Below are 19614 nucleotides of genomic sequence, written 5' to 3'. Positions count from 1 at the left end.
TTCTCATGAACTGGAAATTCTCTGATGTGTTATGTAATAATATTATAAATTAAGAACATACATAATTTAGAAAGGGGCTCCACTGAAGTTTCAAAGAGAAAAAAAGATCATACTCTTCTCAGTAGCTGTGAAATCTCTTTGCAAAGTTTGTTTTCATTTTGAATTCTCTCTGATGCACAGAGTTTGTTCTTATTGTATCCTAAATTCTAAAAACCGTGTGCTTTTCGGTCAAGAAATTAACACATTACAATATAATTCACATGTTCTTCCAGGTTATGTGATAAATCCATGCTCTAGAAGTGTATTTCTAGATAAATTAGCATAAAGGCCTCAATGATAGCTGACAATTTGGTTGCTATGAAGTATAATACAGATTCTTATTTTGTCACTTGATCAACTTTGCTATTTTTTAAACATAATATCTGTAGTAAACATTTGTGGAGAATTGTTAAGTATTTTTCGTTAAGCATTTTGACAGCCCATACTCTGCTTCTAACTAAAATATACACATTCAGAAAGACTGTTGCTATTATTTGGCTTCCCAGTTTCTATGTTCTATAAAAATCCGAAAGATTTTAACTACATCTTTATACACTATTCCATGTTAATTTTAACCACATCCTCATGTTTGTATTTTTTTCCATAATTAAATGTTCACATTATACTGTTTGAGTTTTCCCCTCCCTTATTAGGTTTTGAGAATATAAGATTCTATGTTTAAAGGACCAGAGAAATTCATTATGAGTAAATTATATTGACATTGGCAGAATCCCTGGTAACATTCTCTAAAACAGTAAGTAGAAAGAAAACCAAAACTATTTTTGTTTTCTTTCTACCAGTAGGTGTCACTATTGGGACTACAAGGTCCTGATTCCAAGACCTCTAACATTTTACAGGAAAGATCATGTATTACCTGTATAATCCATAAGGTAATTTACTGAGCTGTGCTCACCAAACCACCCTATGAAAAATTTCTTATCTCATTTTATCTCAAATAAACATGAAGCAATTTAAAATGTTAAATTACCCTGCTGAAAATATGCTGGGGAGGAATCCAAGGAAAAAGATATCAAAGTCATTCCAACAAAAAGTAACTCATAGGGTTTTTGAATGGCAAAACAGAATAAAAGTCAGTATGAAAAGTGTCGTAGAATAAGCAGATTTCAAATACTGTTGAATATAAACATAGAAATGTCAGTAAACAAGAGAAGAGTTAGAGTTTTGCCTTTGAGACTGTTCAAAATTAAATGTAGTCTCATTAATTAATATTCCCCACTTGCACAATGACACTTGTAGAATCAGGCCATTTTTCAAAAAGAAAGAAATACGAACTTCTCTAAGAAGCAGAAACTTTTCAGAAATATCCTCATCCTAGAAAACAAATAACTTTCAACTGCTGGTTGAAAAGACAATTTGCTTTCTTTCCTGCCCCACAATTTACTTTAAAAAGCAGTGATTCTAGTAGTGGTTTTAATTTGATGAAAACATGCTCTCAGGAGAGTTTCCTGTTAAATCTCCCTGGAGAGAGCTACATATAGCTGTTCCAGAGATCTTCACTATAGCTAGGAAATCCTGGCAGCAAACATCTGTTTTGCCATTAACAAAATAATTGGGGGGTATTTTGGTTTGTTTAAAGACTTTATTTTTTTGCTAGTTGTGGGAGGACATGGCCATGTGCGTGAAGACAAGCACACACACAATGTCAAGAACGACGATTTCCTTTTAAAATTGTGGTAAGTCTTAAGGAAAAAAAAAAAAAAAAGGTTACCTGTGATTTCCGTGTGGCATAATCTTAAACTATCAAAGTGTCCGAGCAGCTCATTCGTCAGAGCTTTAGAGTCCTTTTATTGCCTGGGGCGAAAAAAAGCAGCTAGACAGGACAGCTTCAAAAGCCACTCATTCAGTGGTTTGCACAGTGCGTCCATCGGCGATCCGTCTTGCGGGCACCTCCCTGATCGACGCTGCAACGTCCTCCCGCTCGCTTTGCAGGACAGTTCCGCTCCGCCGCCTGCACAGAAGGAGACCCGCCAGCAGAGGCCTCTCTCGCTTTGCCTTCTGGTGCAGGACGCCGCCTGCGCCTGGAATCCGCGGCCGAGAAGCCCAACTACTTGAAAAGATTCTTGTGCACAGGGAAAAAGATCACTCTTTAATGCCCTTTTAAGTTCCACGATGTTGATTAATGTTGCCCTTTACATTAATGATGTTTCAAGTAAAAGAAAACAAATTTAAAATGGATAAATTCTATTGAGGATGCATTAATTAGACAGAGACTTTGCCATATGCTGTGGCTGGAGCGCTGGCTGGCCTTTCTCTTGTAGTTACCTGTGTAAAATCCACCCTATCCTCTACATGAATGCCCAAGCTGAATAGCCGTTTGAATGAAGGCTTTAGTTTAATTCGCCATACAAGGGGTACTGTGTCACTGTGTTTTCTTTCTAGGAGTCACTAAGTGATTTCTATATCTGTTGTCATGGTGATATAGCAAAGCAGGGGAAAATGGGGGCAACTTCAGGCTTTCTCCTCACCCTCTGCACTAAGATGTTGTTAGCAAGCCTATAAAACATTGGGCTTTATCTGGGCCTTCTTTTTGTTCTCTGATTGTCAATAAAACTCATTTTAAGGGTAACAAGGACATCTAAATGTCATCTGTCACAGGGTTAGAGAGATTAAGTTTGTTTAGGGACTTGTGCTGGACAAAGGCCACTATTTGTTCCGCAGATACAAAGCTGTGTTGGCTATCACCACTCTTGATTTAGAAGGAGGCCCAGCGACCATCGAGGAAATATCATCTCAGTGGCAGGTGCCAGAGAAGCCTTCTTGACATGCCCACGTTAAACTGGCAGAAAAATAAATATGGTTTTGAGGGAGAATTTGCCATTCCATTTCCCACACCTCTTTGTAGTGCCCCATCCCTAAAGTTTCCTCCCAGACTGGAGGTAAGAAAACAGCTCTTGAGGGCCCCAGACCTGTTTAAAACTAAGACACACACACCTGAGAGTCTTTGAATGAATGATGAAAGGGGGAAGAGAGGTTTTGCAAGGAAAGTCCAACGATAATAGGTCCTGAGTTAATTCAACATTTGCTCAATAATGAGGCTAAATGGAATGGACGGATTAATGAAGTCATTGGTGTTATTAAAATCAAATCCTGTGGTTCATATGCTTTTCTTAATAATGAACATTGTGGCGATTGGAGAAGAACAGGATTTTTTTTCTATTAATTTGGCACACATCCCAGATCTCATTCAACCAGAACCTATCCCCTGCAAAATGCAGCTCGTGGCCTTTATGTGCCTTAGTCTTTCTATTTTATATCTGTGTTGATTTGAGGGCAAAAATATTTTTCCTTTGTAAAAAAAAAAAAAATTTAAGTGAATGTGGAGTCTAATAATAAATAATGTTAAAGCTAGGATGTTTCTTCTAACGTAGAGGGTAATTGGGAAATATATAAAATATAGGTATGCCATGTGGTGCTCACATCACATCTGCCTGTACTATGTAAATTGATGTAGCTATCTTGGGGCTTTTAGAGTCTGTTCCTATTAATACATCTCCAAAACTATTTTATAAAAATATTCATGATAGAGAGGGTCACTATGTTATAACTTAGAAGAACTGTTATCAATATCGGGCAATGCGAGACTCTTTATTTACAATCTTTTAGTAACTTGAACAGTTATGAAATCTGAACCAAAGCAGAGTAATACGACTTGATTGACCTTGACAACATTTTCACAATGCTAAAAAGAGGTCTGAGTAAATAGATAGCCACGATTACTATAGATTTCAACTAGGGGGAGATTTCGTCTTAGTCAAATTTGTCAGTGTTGATGACAAACTTTCAAAGGCCCAGCTCTAGAACTGAGCCTTGTTAAAAAATAAACAAACCTGGAAGTTGCACAGCCACACAGTTGTAGATATTTCTGTAATATTAAACATGTGCAGCTACTCAAAGAGGTTGGAGTCCCTTTCTGAAAAATTCCTGGAGCAAAACGCCATCAAACTCAGTGTGATTTTTTTTTTTTTTTAGGTAGATTTATTCTACAAAAATTCTTGAAAACAAACACAGTATTGAGATGCTGTTACATCAATATTATGGGCCTAGATGACTTTTGTTTAGTATCTTAATAGCTCAGTCATTTGTGATTCATTCAGCCACACATGGGACACCAGGGTGTTATGAAGGACAATACTCTCAGGGCATTTTGAGTTCAATTTGTGTTTCTTTACTTAAGCAGAACATGTGTTGGCATCAGCAATGGTTACAACAGGGGATTCACAATGTACAATGAAGTTTTACCATGTCATTCTGAGATAATTTTTCATTTTTCAAAACACGGTCCTTGGAACAGCTCAAGTACAGTTCAAGGCATCAGAAGATTATTGCATATTGGATATATGATTCCTTTCTATTTTTTTAACCTCTCATTTCTTTTATTACTTCAGATATAAAATTATCTGAAAGAATAAAAAAAAATTCCTAACAAAAGTATATTAATCTTCAGAATAGGCCAACAAAAATATTACTTGTCTTTTGTACTTAAAGCTATAAACAAGGCAACTGAGAAAATAGCTTGGAGAAGTCCATTGATTCCCAATAGTATGAGACACACACACATACAACTTACATATGTAAAGCCTTATTACTTTGTTATTATAGATGTTTTGTAGTTTTTCACAGACTCAGAGTGATTGAAATGAGAAAAGTAAACGAAAATGGACACTATAGGATATCAATTCTATTTCTAAGTTTCTTGGGATGAAATTCCTACAAGATTCTCTAGCTAGCTCTAGTAATTTGGATCAAGTATTTAATTCCTCTGGCCTCAGTTCCTTCTCCTGGAAAATATAGGGATAGAATTAGATAACCTTTAGGGCCTTTTGCAGCTCTAAACTTCAATGAACAAATTCATAATAAGAATTCTGTTTTTTAAAAAAAAATGCCTAGTGTTTTGAAAAAATTAGATGAAAGTAACAAGTGCTTAATGGTATGATTAATAAGCAAGAATATATACAGGTCTGTTTAAAGATCACTGTATACAATTAAAAATCTAGGCAGTCTTGAACTTTGGACAATTTAGTGGCAAAATAGTTCATCCTACTGGGACTAACTTAATTCATCAAGGCCAAAATTATCCTGGATTTTAAACTACACCTTTGAATTCAGGAAATAGTAAAATAAAAACAAATGAAATTAACATTTTATGATAAAAAAGACAAAATCTTTGATAATTAATGTGTTTACTTGATTTATCATTGTCACTTGAAATAAATGAAGCGGTTGAGAATAATATTCCCTTCTTCCCTATTCTCATCCCACTTCCAAATTCTTGATTCATACTTTATATTCTTATTTAGAGCAATTGGGCAACATCTAAATTCATTATAAAAGAGCCTAGTCTGGGGAGATAATCTCTATGTGGTCAAACTTGCACTCTACCTTACAGAATATATTATTTCTTTAACATGTGTGATCATCTTCAGGTACATCTGAAAATGATAATATGAATAGAGAGGACTTCAGAGGCAGTATTTTTAGTATTTAGCCTTTTTAAAATACTCTATATACATAAAACAGCTTAGTAAAATTTTGGATTAAGAGAATGCTATACAATTCTGTCTATTTCTTTTGCTTATTTACGCCACTGACTAGAGACTCAACTTATTTTTAGATGCTTATTCCAATTTGCGAATATAAAATTGTATGTTAGTCCAAATTATTTTTGATACAGCTGTATATTAACCCCAATAGAACCAGTTTTAAATGGTTAATTATAATATGTTTTTCCTTAAAAACATATGTATTTTCCATATACAAAAAAATCCCATCCATTTAAGAAAGTCTAGAGAGAATTGGGCTGATAATGTGTGCTTTGGAAAGACATATCTCTTGTTAGTTATTGACACCTGTACACATTATTTCCCTTGATACATTGAAAATATTGAAAAATTGAGTAGGTATTGTAATGTAATTAAAATTTTTATCAATTCTATTTAACATGTAAAATTATAATCCTTGATTTTTCACATTTTATTATATAAATTACCATTGTCAAATTGTAAGAAAAAATTATGAAAAGGTAATATAGTTAAAACAAAACATGTGCTTTGAATCTGCAGCATAACCTGATATTTTCAGTTGTTCTGAGGTTTTTAGTTTTACCAAAAAAAAAGGGCATTTTTAACTTGCACATTAAAACATACATAAATAATGAATCTAGTGAGGAGATGATATACCTTAAGAATAATTTAGTCATATATTGACAATTTTAAAAAATGTTTTCAGTGACAATTACAGCCTTGAAAATGTTAATAAAATCTACTTTCCAATCAAAGAGACATTTCTATTTCTGAATATATTATGGCTTAATGATGATTTAAACTAAGATGCATGCCACGTAAATTATTAAACTTTAATAATTAAAAACAAACTCAGAATTTCATTTCAGTTCTATGTGAAAGTCACCTTTATAACATACTTCAATTTGAAATGTCTGAGTATCACTGCCTGCATTCATGCTACCTGAAAAACAAGCAAGCAAACTAACAAAATACCTTAGTCTGTGAAGCCTGGGTAATTGTGTACTTTTTCCACTTTCATTGTGCCATCTAAAAATAGATTTTTCAACCTGTGAAAAGAACAAAAATGGATTTTATTTCACTATCTTTTCTTGAGCTTCAACCAAAATGGTTATAAACTTGTGAGAGATGTTATAAAAGGCTAACTTTTCTCTCTTTTAGACCCAATAGCTAAGTTTCAGAATATTTTGAGGATTTAAAATATTATTCCAGGAACAATTTTTAGTACAGTTTTGGTGGTTGTTCATTTGTAAAACTTTTCCTATCAACTCTGAAAAAGAAAAAGGAAAAGAAAAACACACACAATTATTTTTTCAGTGACTCCCTGACACTAATCATAAATGATTCTTTGAGGGGTTTAAACATCAGGATTATATTATATGAATTTCAACTGTAAAAATTATGTAGGCTCAGTTAAATAAAGTAATAGTCAATGAGCAAAATGTATCGTCCTTCAGATAATGATCCTATTGCTTTCAAACATTGGCTATCATTGAGTTAAAAATTAATTCAGTTATCATTTAAGGTATTTTTAAATGGAAATTTTTCTACCGACATGACTATTTAAGAATAGCTTAAAATACCCGAGGAATGGGGTAAAAAACAAAGAGTAAGCATCTATTATGTTTGAATATGGCTCATCTGTAAATGAATTCATATGCACTTTAGAAAAAAGTACTTTAGTCTGAAGTAACAACATTGTCATTGGATTGTAGTAATTCCGAAAACTATAAAAAGCCCATTTTCATCTCCCTATTATCAGCGTGAGTTTCTTTTCCTTTTAAATTGCCTCTCTTTTTCTCTCCTGCAAAGGCTAATTTTTTAAATTTTTTTTAAAATTTAGGGCTAATTCCCTTACTGCAATTCATCATTCTCATTTCTCTAAGTGTCTTTTACCAAAATCTTTACCAAGGATCCTGTTTCTTGACTAAACACCATTAATAAAAATATCAGTCATTTCACATTTTAGAGTTTCTCATTATTTAAATTTAGTATAAAATGAACCTACTTTAAATAGCTTGGTAAACTCTGTAAAAACTATTATTTTAAACTTAAATAATAATTTATCTCCTGAAACAAGACTCAACTGTCTTCTTATGCCTGAATTCATGTTATAACTTGACTTTCTTCTTCAAGGGAAATCTTGAAATTAGAATATACTAAAGAAAGCCTTTTGCCCCAATGGGTAGAGAGGGAAAGCATTTTGTTTGTTTGTACATTTGTTTGTTTGTTCCTTTTTTGGTCAGCATATAAAGAAGCAAAAGGAATAGATATATTTAGAGAAACTTTATAGTATTTAAAAATAGTTAAGAACTTAAGCCAAAATAAAAATAGACTCCCAAGTTTGATGCCAATATTATTAGAAAAGTTCTTCATGTCTGTTGGTTCCCCATTCACTTTTGTTTTTATAATCATCCTTTGAAGGTTACTTGAGTAAGCAATATGGGTTAAGAGTCTTGGTTTTAGAGTCAGAGAGGTCTGAGTTCAAATTCCACACCCATTATAGCACATACTCAAAGTCACACTTCGTTTGTTGGTAAAATGCAGATAAATGTTGTAGCTACTCTGTGACAATTAAGATAAAGCATATAAAGCATTCATCAGAGAATCTGGCACCTAAGAAACTCAATAAGGTTGACATGACCATTATGATGTTGTTAGTAGTTGTGAGGCAGCAAAGCACCCCTAAAAAAATAGTGGTAAAGAGTCAGAACATCTTGGTTCTAATGGTTATAGGATGAATGGCATTGGGAAAATCATTTAATTTCTCTGGGTTTTAATTTATAATTCTATAAAATATTCTATAGTGTAAATTTCCCCTCCATGGCCAATGCAGAGTTAAAATGTAATGTGCAGTTGCACATTATTATCTTGTGAAATATAGTATTTCACTTTGTGTTATATTTTATATTATAAGATAATATTTCCACCAGTTGTAGGAACCTCTAAAGCAAAGATAACAGTAAAATGTAGTAAAATGATTAGGAATTGATGAGTGTTGAGTATTTACTATATTTATTTTTATTATAACTTATTTCATGATAAGTTTCTATAATTCATTTTCTTTTAATAATGTTTGTGTTCAATACCTAGTTTGCAACATTCCTGAATATCTAGCAATCATTTCTTTGCTGGCTGATAGGAACCAGTGTATGTGGGTTAAATTAGGTAATGAGTGTGAAAGCTCCTTTATTATTTTCATTTTTTACAAAGCACTTCGTAAGCTATGAAGAATTTTATATATTTTTTGTTACCTCTGTTATTTGACCAAGTTTCTTTTCATACAATGTAATGAATTGTTGTCTTTGGCTGCATTAAGTGGGAAAAGCAGATGACAATATCAAAATAAACAAACCATAACTGGACCCAAGTCAACCTTGAAAACATGTACATTTCAGTCAGTGTAATCAGTCAGAACATATGTCATTATCAATCAACTGTGTCCTTGATCTTGCCTTAATAATTTTAACTATATGCATGTGATACAAATGATATAAACAATATCCTAAACTTGTTTTTAAAATGCCTACTTTTAAATCAGCAGTCGAAATCTTACAGTATTTGGGTACCAATCTGAAAGTAATATTTGGATTTTTTTCTTCCTAGATTCAGGCATTTGCCTAAGCTAGTTGATTTTTCAAAAATTAAGCATAGCATGATTCAAAATTGGCACCCTGGGGAATCATTGCCACCATAAGGAATTCCTTGAAAAATCAATTAAAGCAAAGTTAAGTAAATTAAATGAAGGAAATCTTCTTCATTGAAATTCTCAAAATGCAAACATATTAAAACTATATCAAGTTACTCTGTATTTAAAATACATTCACATATTCCTCCCTAATTACCATAGTGTCTTCCTGAAATTGATTCAACAAGCATTTATTGAGTAGCTACTATACTCCAGATACTTTCTCACATTACATTGATTTTCAGCTTTTCCTTGTTAATATTTTAACTAGGCAATTTACAATTTTGTGCATTCCCAAACAAGCTTTATAAATGAGTTCTCACTTGCATTTCTACCTTTCAGCTACGACTTAGGTTCATAAACAAGATTTTATGTTTTTTCCTGCTCCCTTTACTTGCTACCTAGTCTTTGATCTTCTAATGAATTTGTGAAAATACCACCATAAAAAAGGATGTAAATTTAATCAGCAATAGTCATGGTTGATTTTGTTACTTAACATGAAAAAGGAGACTATTTAAGTTGGCTGAGATGAAAAGCTTATTTGTAAGTTACTAACTCTAAGATAAAATATTACCTTGCAATTCTTAGATTAGAATGCCACTAGTTAATTTTCTTGTTTAAAATAGAAATAACTAGCCTTTATATCACTCATGTCATAAGTACAGACTCACAAATGAACATGTCTTCACACATGCACCACGTACATATATATATATAGCATGTATATCTGATTTACATTTAAGAGTGAAGTTGTGTCTGTGATATTCTCACAATATTCATAAAATAACATTCAAATATCTGGATAAATGGCAATAGTCTGGAAGGTTTTGGAAGCCAATTAAACACGAAAATAATCATGGTCAGCCTTAAGTAACAAGCCAGGTTATTTTTCAAGATGATTATCACACACAATAAAAATTTGCTATTTTTCTGACTGATTTATACTTAATAGTACTTAACTAGATGTGAAAGAAAATGCATATTATTGTAATCTCCCATAAATATTTTCCAAGTTTCAAGTGCAAAATTTTAATTGCTTTTAGTGCTATATTTTCACTTTGATGAACTAATCTTTAGAAACTTTCTTGACAAACAAGTTCTGTGTTTGTAATCTTAGTATTATATCAATATTGCTCCGTAGAACAGATCTTTAGTTGTTGGTTTTATTATGATAAGACATAGTGGCTTACAGGGAGGGAATGTGTAAATAAATCACAGCTTCTTAAAAAAATACAGCCACCTTTGGAAAATTTCCACTGGCAATGGAACTTTTTGGAACTATATTTTTATTTCAAAATAAATGTAACTTACTAAGATTCACATTCCTTCAAGTAACTGGGAAACTGAAAAGCAAAACAAAGAAGTTGGATGGGGGGGAGGGGGGAGTCATAAATTGTAACAGACCTAAAATGTAAAATCATTCTTAACCTGAAAGATTTAATTTAATTTTAAATAGCAAAAATAGAAACTAAGTATATATTAAACACTTCACAAATAATTTACATTTAACACGAAACTATTGCTATGAGAAAGGAAACAACATTTATACACTAATGTTCTATGATAAAAAATTATGAATTATCTAAAATCCTGAAGACAAAAAATAATTAAATAACCTACTGCTATTAAGAGAGTCATTAGTGTCAGGAACATAATAAAGATTTATTTATGGAAGCCTTGTTTCTGACTTCAGTATGTAGTTAATTATTCTTTATCTGAAAACAAATAGATGAACTATTTTAAATTCAGTATTTAGTAAGTTTTGGAAGACAGTTATTTTCTATCAAATATGAGAAATCTAAAAATACATGACTGTAGTGAAATCTTATGAGTCTGGAATCACCAAAGTTCAAAGCAATGGCAATAATTCTACCACAATAATTAAAAAGTCCTAATTTTGACCTATTTTCTTTTCTAAAGACAAGCAATTGTATCAGTCTGTTTTGTTTTTTTTAATGCAAAATTGGCATTTATAGACACATAATTTTAAGTCTTAAGGTAGGGATTCAAAGAATATCAATTCAATATTGTGATCTATGTGAACTCAAAAATAATCATACCTCTTTAGAACATGTTTTGTCTCTTTTTTCCCCTTACTGCAGGGATAAGTTAAATTTGTCATGTTTTTTGATGATGCCTCATTTTGGGGAATGTCATTCTCATAATAATAATGATTTCCTTTTGTACAGAGTCTAGATGTAACAAAAGCATTTTAAAATAAGGAAACTTAACACATAAGCCTTTCTTTTATGTGCTGTACATTAAAAGGCCATATTGTTAGTTAGTCACTATAAATACACAAGCAACTGCAATGACATAACTAGAGGGTTTGTCTTTGGAGAGCCTATCATTAATGAAATTGAAAAGTTAAAAGCTGATATTTAGAATTTGACAGCTAGAGAAGATTATTTGTGGAATGATTTGCATTGTGATTCCAGAGCCAAAGTTTAATGCACGACTTCATTGTATTTGAAACTCAGTGAACCCCATGGATAGCTGTATCCCTGAAGGGAAATCATACATTTTCTTTTCAAATTATACCCAGATACTACAATTTCAAACTACAAAGTTACCACATATAACAAAATAAAATTATGGTAATTTTTGTTCCATGGAAATTATTTTATAATTCAATTCTCAAGTAAAATTAAGGGATACTATTCGACTTTGAAAAACTCTACTGGGTATAATAGTGAGAAAAGCATATAATTAGAAATTTTAGTGACTTGAATTTGAATCCTGATTCTATCATGTTTAAGCCTGTTATCTTCTGTAAAAGTGATTACCCAGTCTCGGTTTCCTGAGCTGAAGCAAAATTATGGTGATATAACTTACCTAAAAGAGAATTTCTGACTATTAAATGGGAAAACACATAGAAGAACTAGAATAATGTCTGCTACAGAAGAGCTGAATATCATTCTTTCTGTTCAGATTTCCTTCAAATATAAAGTTTCATGTGTTTTCAAACTTCCTTGCTGTCATTGTATGATTACAAATTTGAAGGTGAGTTTTACGTAAATCAGTGGTTCTAATTTGTAGATTATCTTGATCTATTAAAATGCTCTTGGCTTTCTTGAAATTATTAAGATTTTTACTAGAACAGTTTCAACCATAAATTATTTACTCTTAGGAAATACAGTGACTAATGTATTTCCTGAAGGTTAAATAAGAACTTTCAGAAGATTGCCAGGGTCAGATGCACTGTCTTGCCACTCGCATGTGCCTCTTCTCTAATTATGTCTTCAAGTTACCTTGGCAACTACAAAGCAAAATTGGAAAAGAGCTAAATAGTGGAGGGGAAGACAAAAGGAGAAGCAACTACAGGTAGGAACCAGCAAAGAACAGAGGAAGGAAGTAGAAGTACACAACAGGACCAAAGGGAAATAATACCCAGGCAGGAGGAGGGAAGCAGCATCAACAAAGTTCAAGGCGAAATAAGACTGAACATGGGCAACTGGCTTTGACTTATAGGCCATTTTTGACCCTCATGAATACAATTTTCATATAATTGGCTAAGCTCATCTACAGGGTTCTAAAGAGAGTGAGTGCTCAGAAAAGTTCTATCAGACATAGCTTTGGCTGAGAACTGCAGGGATCTCCATGTTGCCAAATTCACTGAACATATTTTATTTTACTTTAATTCTCAGCTATGTTTGGCACTGGTGGTCACTTTTTCCTTGGAAAATTATCTTTCCTTGGCTTTGAGTTACACTATGGTTTCCATTTTCCTGAACTTTTTGGCTACTCATGAGTCTCTACTGCAGACTTACTGATGTAATTATTCTAAGCTTGGTCTTAGGCCCTATTTCATATCACTTTATAATGTTTTCCCATGCATTCTTATTCATGTCTGTTGTTTAACTGATTAACTAGAGCCAAATTAATCTCAAATGTATATCTCTATCTGGACTTTACTTTTGAGTTTCAGGCCCAGCTACTTACTTGGCAGTTCCACCTGAATGCCTTTAAGGAACTTCTAACTCAGAGTGTATTACAGAATTTTTCCTCTAAAAGCAGTTTCACAATTTCAAGGAACAAATACACCACCACCCAGTTCCCCCAGCTATATTCCCAAGAGTCACCCCATATCTAATCCATCACTAAATTATTAATTTTAGTTTCCAAATATCTCTCATCCCATCCACTCTCCCTGTCACCAAATTCATTCTCTATGTTATGCACGAATGATTTGTTCAAACCCCATATCTCATCCATCCTTTTTAAAAAGCTTCAGTTATTCTTACAATAATGACCAAAATATTTAGTATACCTTTAAGGCCCAGAATGATTTGCCTCCTGCCCACCTGTCTACAACCCAAGAAGAGACAAGGTTGGTAACTATTTAGGAAACTAAATCAAGGGAAAGGTATTTCAAGATAGTTGATAACTATGTATGTTTGAATACAGGAAAATAGGAACAAGCAGAGAGAAAGAATTTAAAGATTTTTAAAAGATAGGTAATAATAGAAGAACCAAGATTTCAGAAATAAGAGTCAATAGGTATAGCTTATCCTCACAACAGAGAGAAAACAAAACACCTTAGAGAACATAAAAGGTGTTAAATTTAAACATAGATGTATACCCTTCATGACTGTTTTCAATTAAATTATATTTTAACTGTGACTGATTACAATTTATATGCCCATAAGTTATTAAAACTCACATTAGAAAAGATTCAGGTAAAGCTTTGTTTCTTTTTTTATTATTTAGCATCAGTATTATATCATGCTTTAGAAATATATTCAAACACCATTAATAAAATTTACCTTATATTCTAAAATGTCTATGGTTTCTTAATTTGTATTTTCAATAATGTCATAAAGTTACCAAGTGCAATTTGGTATGAGACATATATTTTCAGTTTACTGGAAGAATTTCTGTGAGTTTTGGAATGTGTATGGTTCACTGGATGATTCTTTGTTGCATAGTCCAAAAATCAGGTTTACCCTAAAAAGATGAAGATTTGCCACTAATGAAGAAATTCAAAAGAAATTGCCATGGACTCTGAGGGTAATTCCAGTTATTAGCAGATGTATGCCCTTGTGGATATATAAGAACCTCTTCATATCACTTTATCACTCATAAAGTGTCACTACATAAACTATTTTCTGGGAGGAAGCCAAGCACTTTTGGAAGCTTAATAACTCTTTTGGCAACCGGTGTTCTATTCAGTCTACTGAAAACAGTTTATAGTGTATGCACTCAGAGAATCTGATTCAATGAGTATTAAATAATTTATTCTCTGTATAATTTTACATGAGATGTTACTGTAAAGTATGGAGATTGGTTTTATCTGAATATTTGAACATAAAACCCCTTATAAGTGCTATTTGCAAAGAAAGTACACTTGAGATGGCATGCATTTATTTCAATAACAAATGCAGCCATTAAAAAATATTGGAAATCATCCTTTGGAACTAACTTCAGTGTTAGGTAATGGGTAGACAGAAACCCTCCAGATATTTTAGTTCATTACTTTGTTCATACTGAAATAACATTTCCAAGTTCTTCATGAGCTTTTTTTTTTTCTTAGTAAAGTTGGAAATCTTGCAGTTGTTTAGAAAGAATAAATCATTTACAGGTGTCAAATATCTGTCATAAGATAAGACTGCTCTGAAACAGAAGCTACATAAATGTTGAGAGAGTTAGCAATATCATTTGACTAAACCTATAGGTGTCGTGTGGGATAGAATTATGAACACAAGCATTTAATTGGCCCCTGCTCAGGCCACCACTCACTCTAACAAGAGGGTAAAGTCACACAAGAGATTAGACTGAAGACCAGAGAAGAAATTTTGTGAATGGAACACCAACACAGTCCTATCAAATGAAGGAACAAGAGGATAGTATGACTCTGAATTGCCCAACTGGAAAACAGCAGTATCACGAGGGGTGAAAAAAACCAAGGTTACTGATAAACAAAGAAAATTGAGTTTAACTAAGACAAGCTTTTCATAATTTTAAAAGCAATAAGTCAACATAGATTGCTTTCCATGTTTTGAGGGGAAATTTTTGTTATTCAAGAAATCTATAGTGAGCCAAGATGTTAGTAAAATCAATGATATACAGTTCTAAATACATAGGATCCAAGAAAACATCCAGGTATCTTTCCTCAAGATATAATTAAACATTGCTCCAACCATCTTAGATGACTCAAAAACATGTGCTATGAAAAGACTAATGGTAAGTATTATTCAATAATTATTATAAAAATTATTCAATAATTTACAAAATCAAATATTATTAAATTTATTCTTTAGTTCCTTTAAATTATGATCAAGGTCTCAAGTCAGTTCTGAGAAGTCTGAAAATGTGATAGTGAGAAAAAAAAGGAAAAGAAATAGGAACTTTTTCTACTATAGTTTTAAATAGTCTCCTGAAGCTATAATAATTAAAACAATGTAACACAGATTCCAAAATAGAGAGCTTAGTGGAGTAAGTTTGGTATATAAATAAACCTAATTATATATAAAAACTAAACATTTGATGAACAGGATGTTTTCATGGATTAATTTTATTAGATTAATTAGTGAATATTGCTGGGAAATCTAGATAACTATTTGCAAAAATGAATTTAAATTCTTGGTCACAGAAATACTCAATGAATTAAAGATTTACATTTTAAAAAGTGAGTCTAAGTTTTCGCCTCAAGAAAAAATGTGTAGGTGAGGTATAAAATTGCTTTCTAAACTTTTCTAAGCTAAGAATGCAAGCATAAATGTACTAATAAATTTGATCTCATATTTTTTTTCCAGTTGTGCATGTCGCCATTAGGACTTTTCCTTCCACTTATCCAAAAGCAACAGGGAAAATGAAAGACTGAAACTGAAACCTTTAGAGTATGGGTGCAGACATACTCTGCATACTCCAAAGTACACATAAGGACTATCCAGAGCCCTTTTAAAGAACAGCAGCTTCACGAAAGGAGGACGGGGGAAAGGCTGGACAGAAAAGACTGAGCAGGAGGGCTCCGTGGAGGCAGCCACCAGAAGCACTAGCAAAAGTACACTTTCGGAAGTGGAGGGGCACACTGAAGGCTAAAGATTCAGATCTCTGTTTTGAACAGTAGGTTCAAGAACAGACCGTGAACTGCTTGGCAGTAGGAGACCCAGACTGGGTTTGGTTTACAGAAATAGAAGTGAGGTTAAGTGGAGAATCACACAGACAAGTCACAGACCTTAGGGCAACAGAGAAGATAGACTTGCAATACAAAATTCAATTAGCTGGAATCCTACTAAGATACCAATCTGACCAGAGGAACTTCTTGCAAATAGCTGATCCAGAAAACCCTAATTAATTTATCATTGGGCTATAAAAAGATACTAACCCAACTTGAATACAAAATCACAATAATATAGCAACAGAAAAGAAGCAGTATAATTTACCAAGAGATGAAAACTGCTCACCAGAAAAATGTTACTACTAAGGTTATGTGTTTCATTTCTTAATTGTGAAAAAATAATACTTCAATAATTTTGTTTAAATAATGAAGCAATTGCCTTTTGAAGGAAGATCCCAAAACAGAAATGCAAAAGTTCAAGGAAGAAATGGAAAGACACTAAGGGAAAATAAAATATGAACTGCCAGAGCTCACCAAAGAAGAGGAAAATAATATTACCATAAAGGAAATGAAAAAAATTAGAGAAAAACAAAAGAGAATGGAAACCATGGAAATGGCAATAATGAAAATAGATGAGTTATTTTTAAAGAAGATACCAAAATTAGATAGAAATTTAAAAGCAACTGTATTAGTCAGCCAAAGGGGTGCTGATGCAAAACACCAGAAATTGGTTGGTTTTTATAAAGGGTTTTTATTTGGGGTAGGAGCTTAGAGATACCAGGCCATAAGGCATAAGTACTTCCCTCACCAAAGTACATTTGGAGCAAGATGGCTGCCAACATCTGCGAGGGTTCAGGCTTCCTGGGTTCCTATGTTCCTGGGGCTTGTTTTTCTCTGGCTTCAAGGTTCTTTCCTTCCTGGGGCTGGCTTCTCTTTCCTCTGCATTCTAACTTCCTGGGGCTCCAGTTTAAGTCTTCAGCATCAAACTCCAACAGCAAAACTTCAACATTAAAAGCCCTCAAATCTGTTTGTCTATATGCCTTTTATCTGTGAGTCCCCACCCACCAATTCCCTAATCATAACTCATCATGCCAGGTACAGATCAGATTACAAGCATGATCCAATATTTCTTTTTGGAATTCATCAATTATATCAAACTGCTACGCTGCACCCTCTGAATTCCAAAACTCATTACAATATTCAAAAAAGCTTTAATTAAGTTACAATGCAAGTACTAAATCATATCATAATCAATATAAAGAAATACAGTTTGTCTTGGGGCAAAGCCCTGTCTGCTGTAGACCTCTGAAACTTACAAAACAATTCATCTGCTTCCAATACACAAATGGACAGACATAGGATAAACATTTTCTTTACAATAAGAAGAAATGGAGAGGGAAACATGATTCATGGGTCCTCTACAGTAGGTAAACCAACAGGGCATCCTCCATTCGATTTCAACATCTGAGATTCATCCTTAAGAAGATGGTTTCTTCTCCTTGGGGCCATATGGGGATCCACTCTATCCACAGTCTTGCCCAATGGTCATTTTCTTGGCCCCACCCTCATCAAGCATCTGGGTGTCTACCAAGCTCCAGACCTTTCCCCCAAGAGTTTTGGGGTGATTGCCCCACCTCATCCAATATTTGGGTTAGAGTCTTAATTCCCCTAGTACAGTGATGTGAAGACAAACTTCCCCCTAACCTTTGGCATATAGTATCAACCCTCTCAGAGCAATGAATTGACCACCTGGCCTTCCCTAACCTTTGGGAGACAGGTCCACCCCCCTCAGACGTGTGGGATGTTGACCTTAACAGCCCTAACCCTTGGGAATGTGCTCCACCTTCTCTGTACCCTGAGGCAGCAAAACTCTCCCAGAACATCAAGTGGGAACATCCACACTCTTCAACTGCTAGGGCAAACTCATCCTCTCTGTATACATGGGTGGGGTTCCTCTCTTGGCCTAAGGTGATGTCTGAATTCCAGATCTCAGCTTCCATGGTTTTCCTCTTAAAGCTATTTTTCCTTCAATCTCTTCTTTCCATGTCCCTTTTAGTCCAAGCTGGCATTGGTTTTGTTCATACAGCTCTCAAAAACCTTGTTGGTTTAGCATGCAGGAAGCAGGGATCCAAGCCATTAGGCAGTAAGACTTTCCACAAGTCTTTGTGACATAACTGCATCTTCCATCCTGACTTACAAGTTCCAAGTTTATTTAAGTCCTCCAATGGGACACTTTCATTTGGGAGCCTGATTTCCAGAGGTTTGGAATTTTCAGAATCAGTTTCTATTTTCTTTGTGCCCAACAATTCAGTTCTCAGCTTATCTCACTCGTCTAGCATTTTGCTATAAGCGGCAAGCAGAAGCCAAGCTGCATTCTCCAGGCTTACTTTGGAAATTTTTTAAGCTAAATGCCCAGGCTCACCATTTTCAAATTCTGCCTTCCATAAAACACCAGGAGTTAATCTTGCTAAATTCTCTGCAATTTTGAAATACAGTTAGTGTTTCCTCCAGTGTCCAAAAATAGTTTCATCATTTACTTCTAAGGCATTATAAAAAGTCTTCTTAGCATCCGTATTGCTATCAAAAGTCTCCTCAAATCTTTATAGGCCTTTTCCATCAAGCTTCTCACAATTCCTCCAAAAAACTCTCCTTAACCATTTATAAAATCATTCAAGCATTTCAGTAATTGCAAAAGCACTTCCCCACTCCTCAGTACCAAATTCTGTATTAGTCAGCTAAAGGGGTGCAGATGCAAAACATCAGAAATTGGTTGGTTTTTATAAAGGGTATTTATTTTTATAAAGGGTATTTATTTGGGGTAGGAACTTACACATACCAGGCCATAAAGCGTAAGTTACTTCCCTCACCAAAGTCTATTTGGAGCAAGATGGCTGCCAACCTCTGTGAGGGTTCAGGCTTCCTGGGTTCCTACATTCCTGGGACTTGCTTTCCTCTGGCTTCAAGGTTCCTTCCTTCCTGGAGCTGGCTTCTCTTTCCTCTGTGTGCTGACTTCCGGGGCCCCAGGTTAACTTCAGCATCAAACTCCAGCATCAAAACTTCAACATTAAAAGCCCTCAATTCTGTTCTTCACCATACCTTTTATCTGTGAGTCCCCACACATCAATGGGTGAGGACTCAATGCCCTAATCATAACTCAATCGTGCCAGGCACAGATCAGATTACAAGCATAATCCAATATTTCTCTTTGAAATCCATCAGTTATATCAAACTGCTACAGGAACTAGAAAGGCTTAGAAAATATGATAGCTCTAGAAGAGAGGCAAAAA

This window comes from Dasypus novemcinctus, chromosome 4 (assembly GCF_030445035.2).
Source record: "Dasypus novemcinctus isolate mDasNov1 chromosome 4, mDasNov1.1.hap2, whole genome shotgun sequence".
Classification (NCBI taxonomy): Eukaryota; Metazoa; Chordata; class Mammalia; order Cingulata; family Dasypodidae; genus Dasypus; species Dasypus novemcinctus.
Note: the sequence above shows the minus strand (reverse complement) of the source record.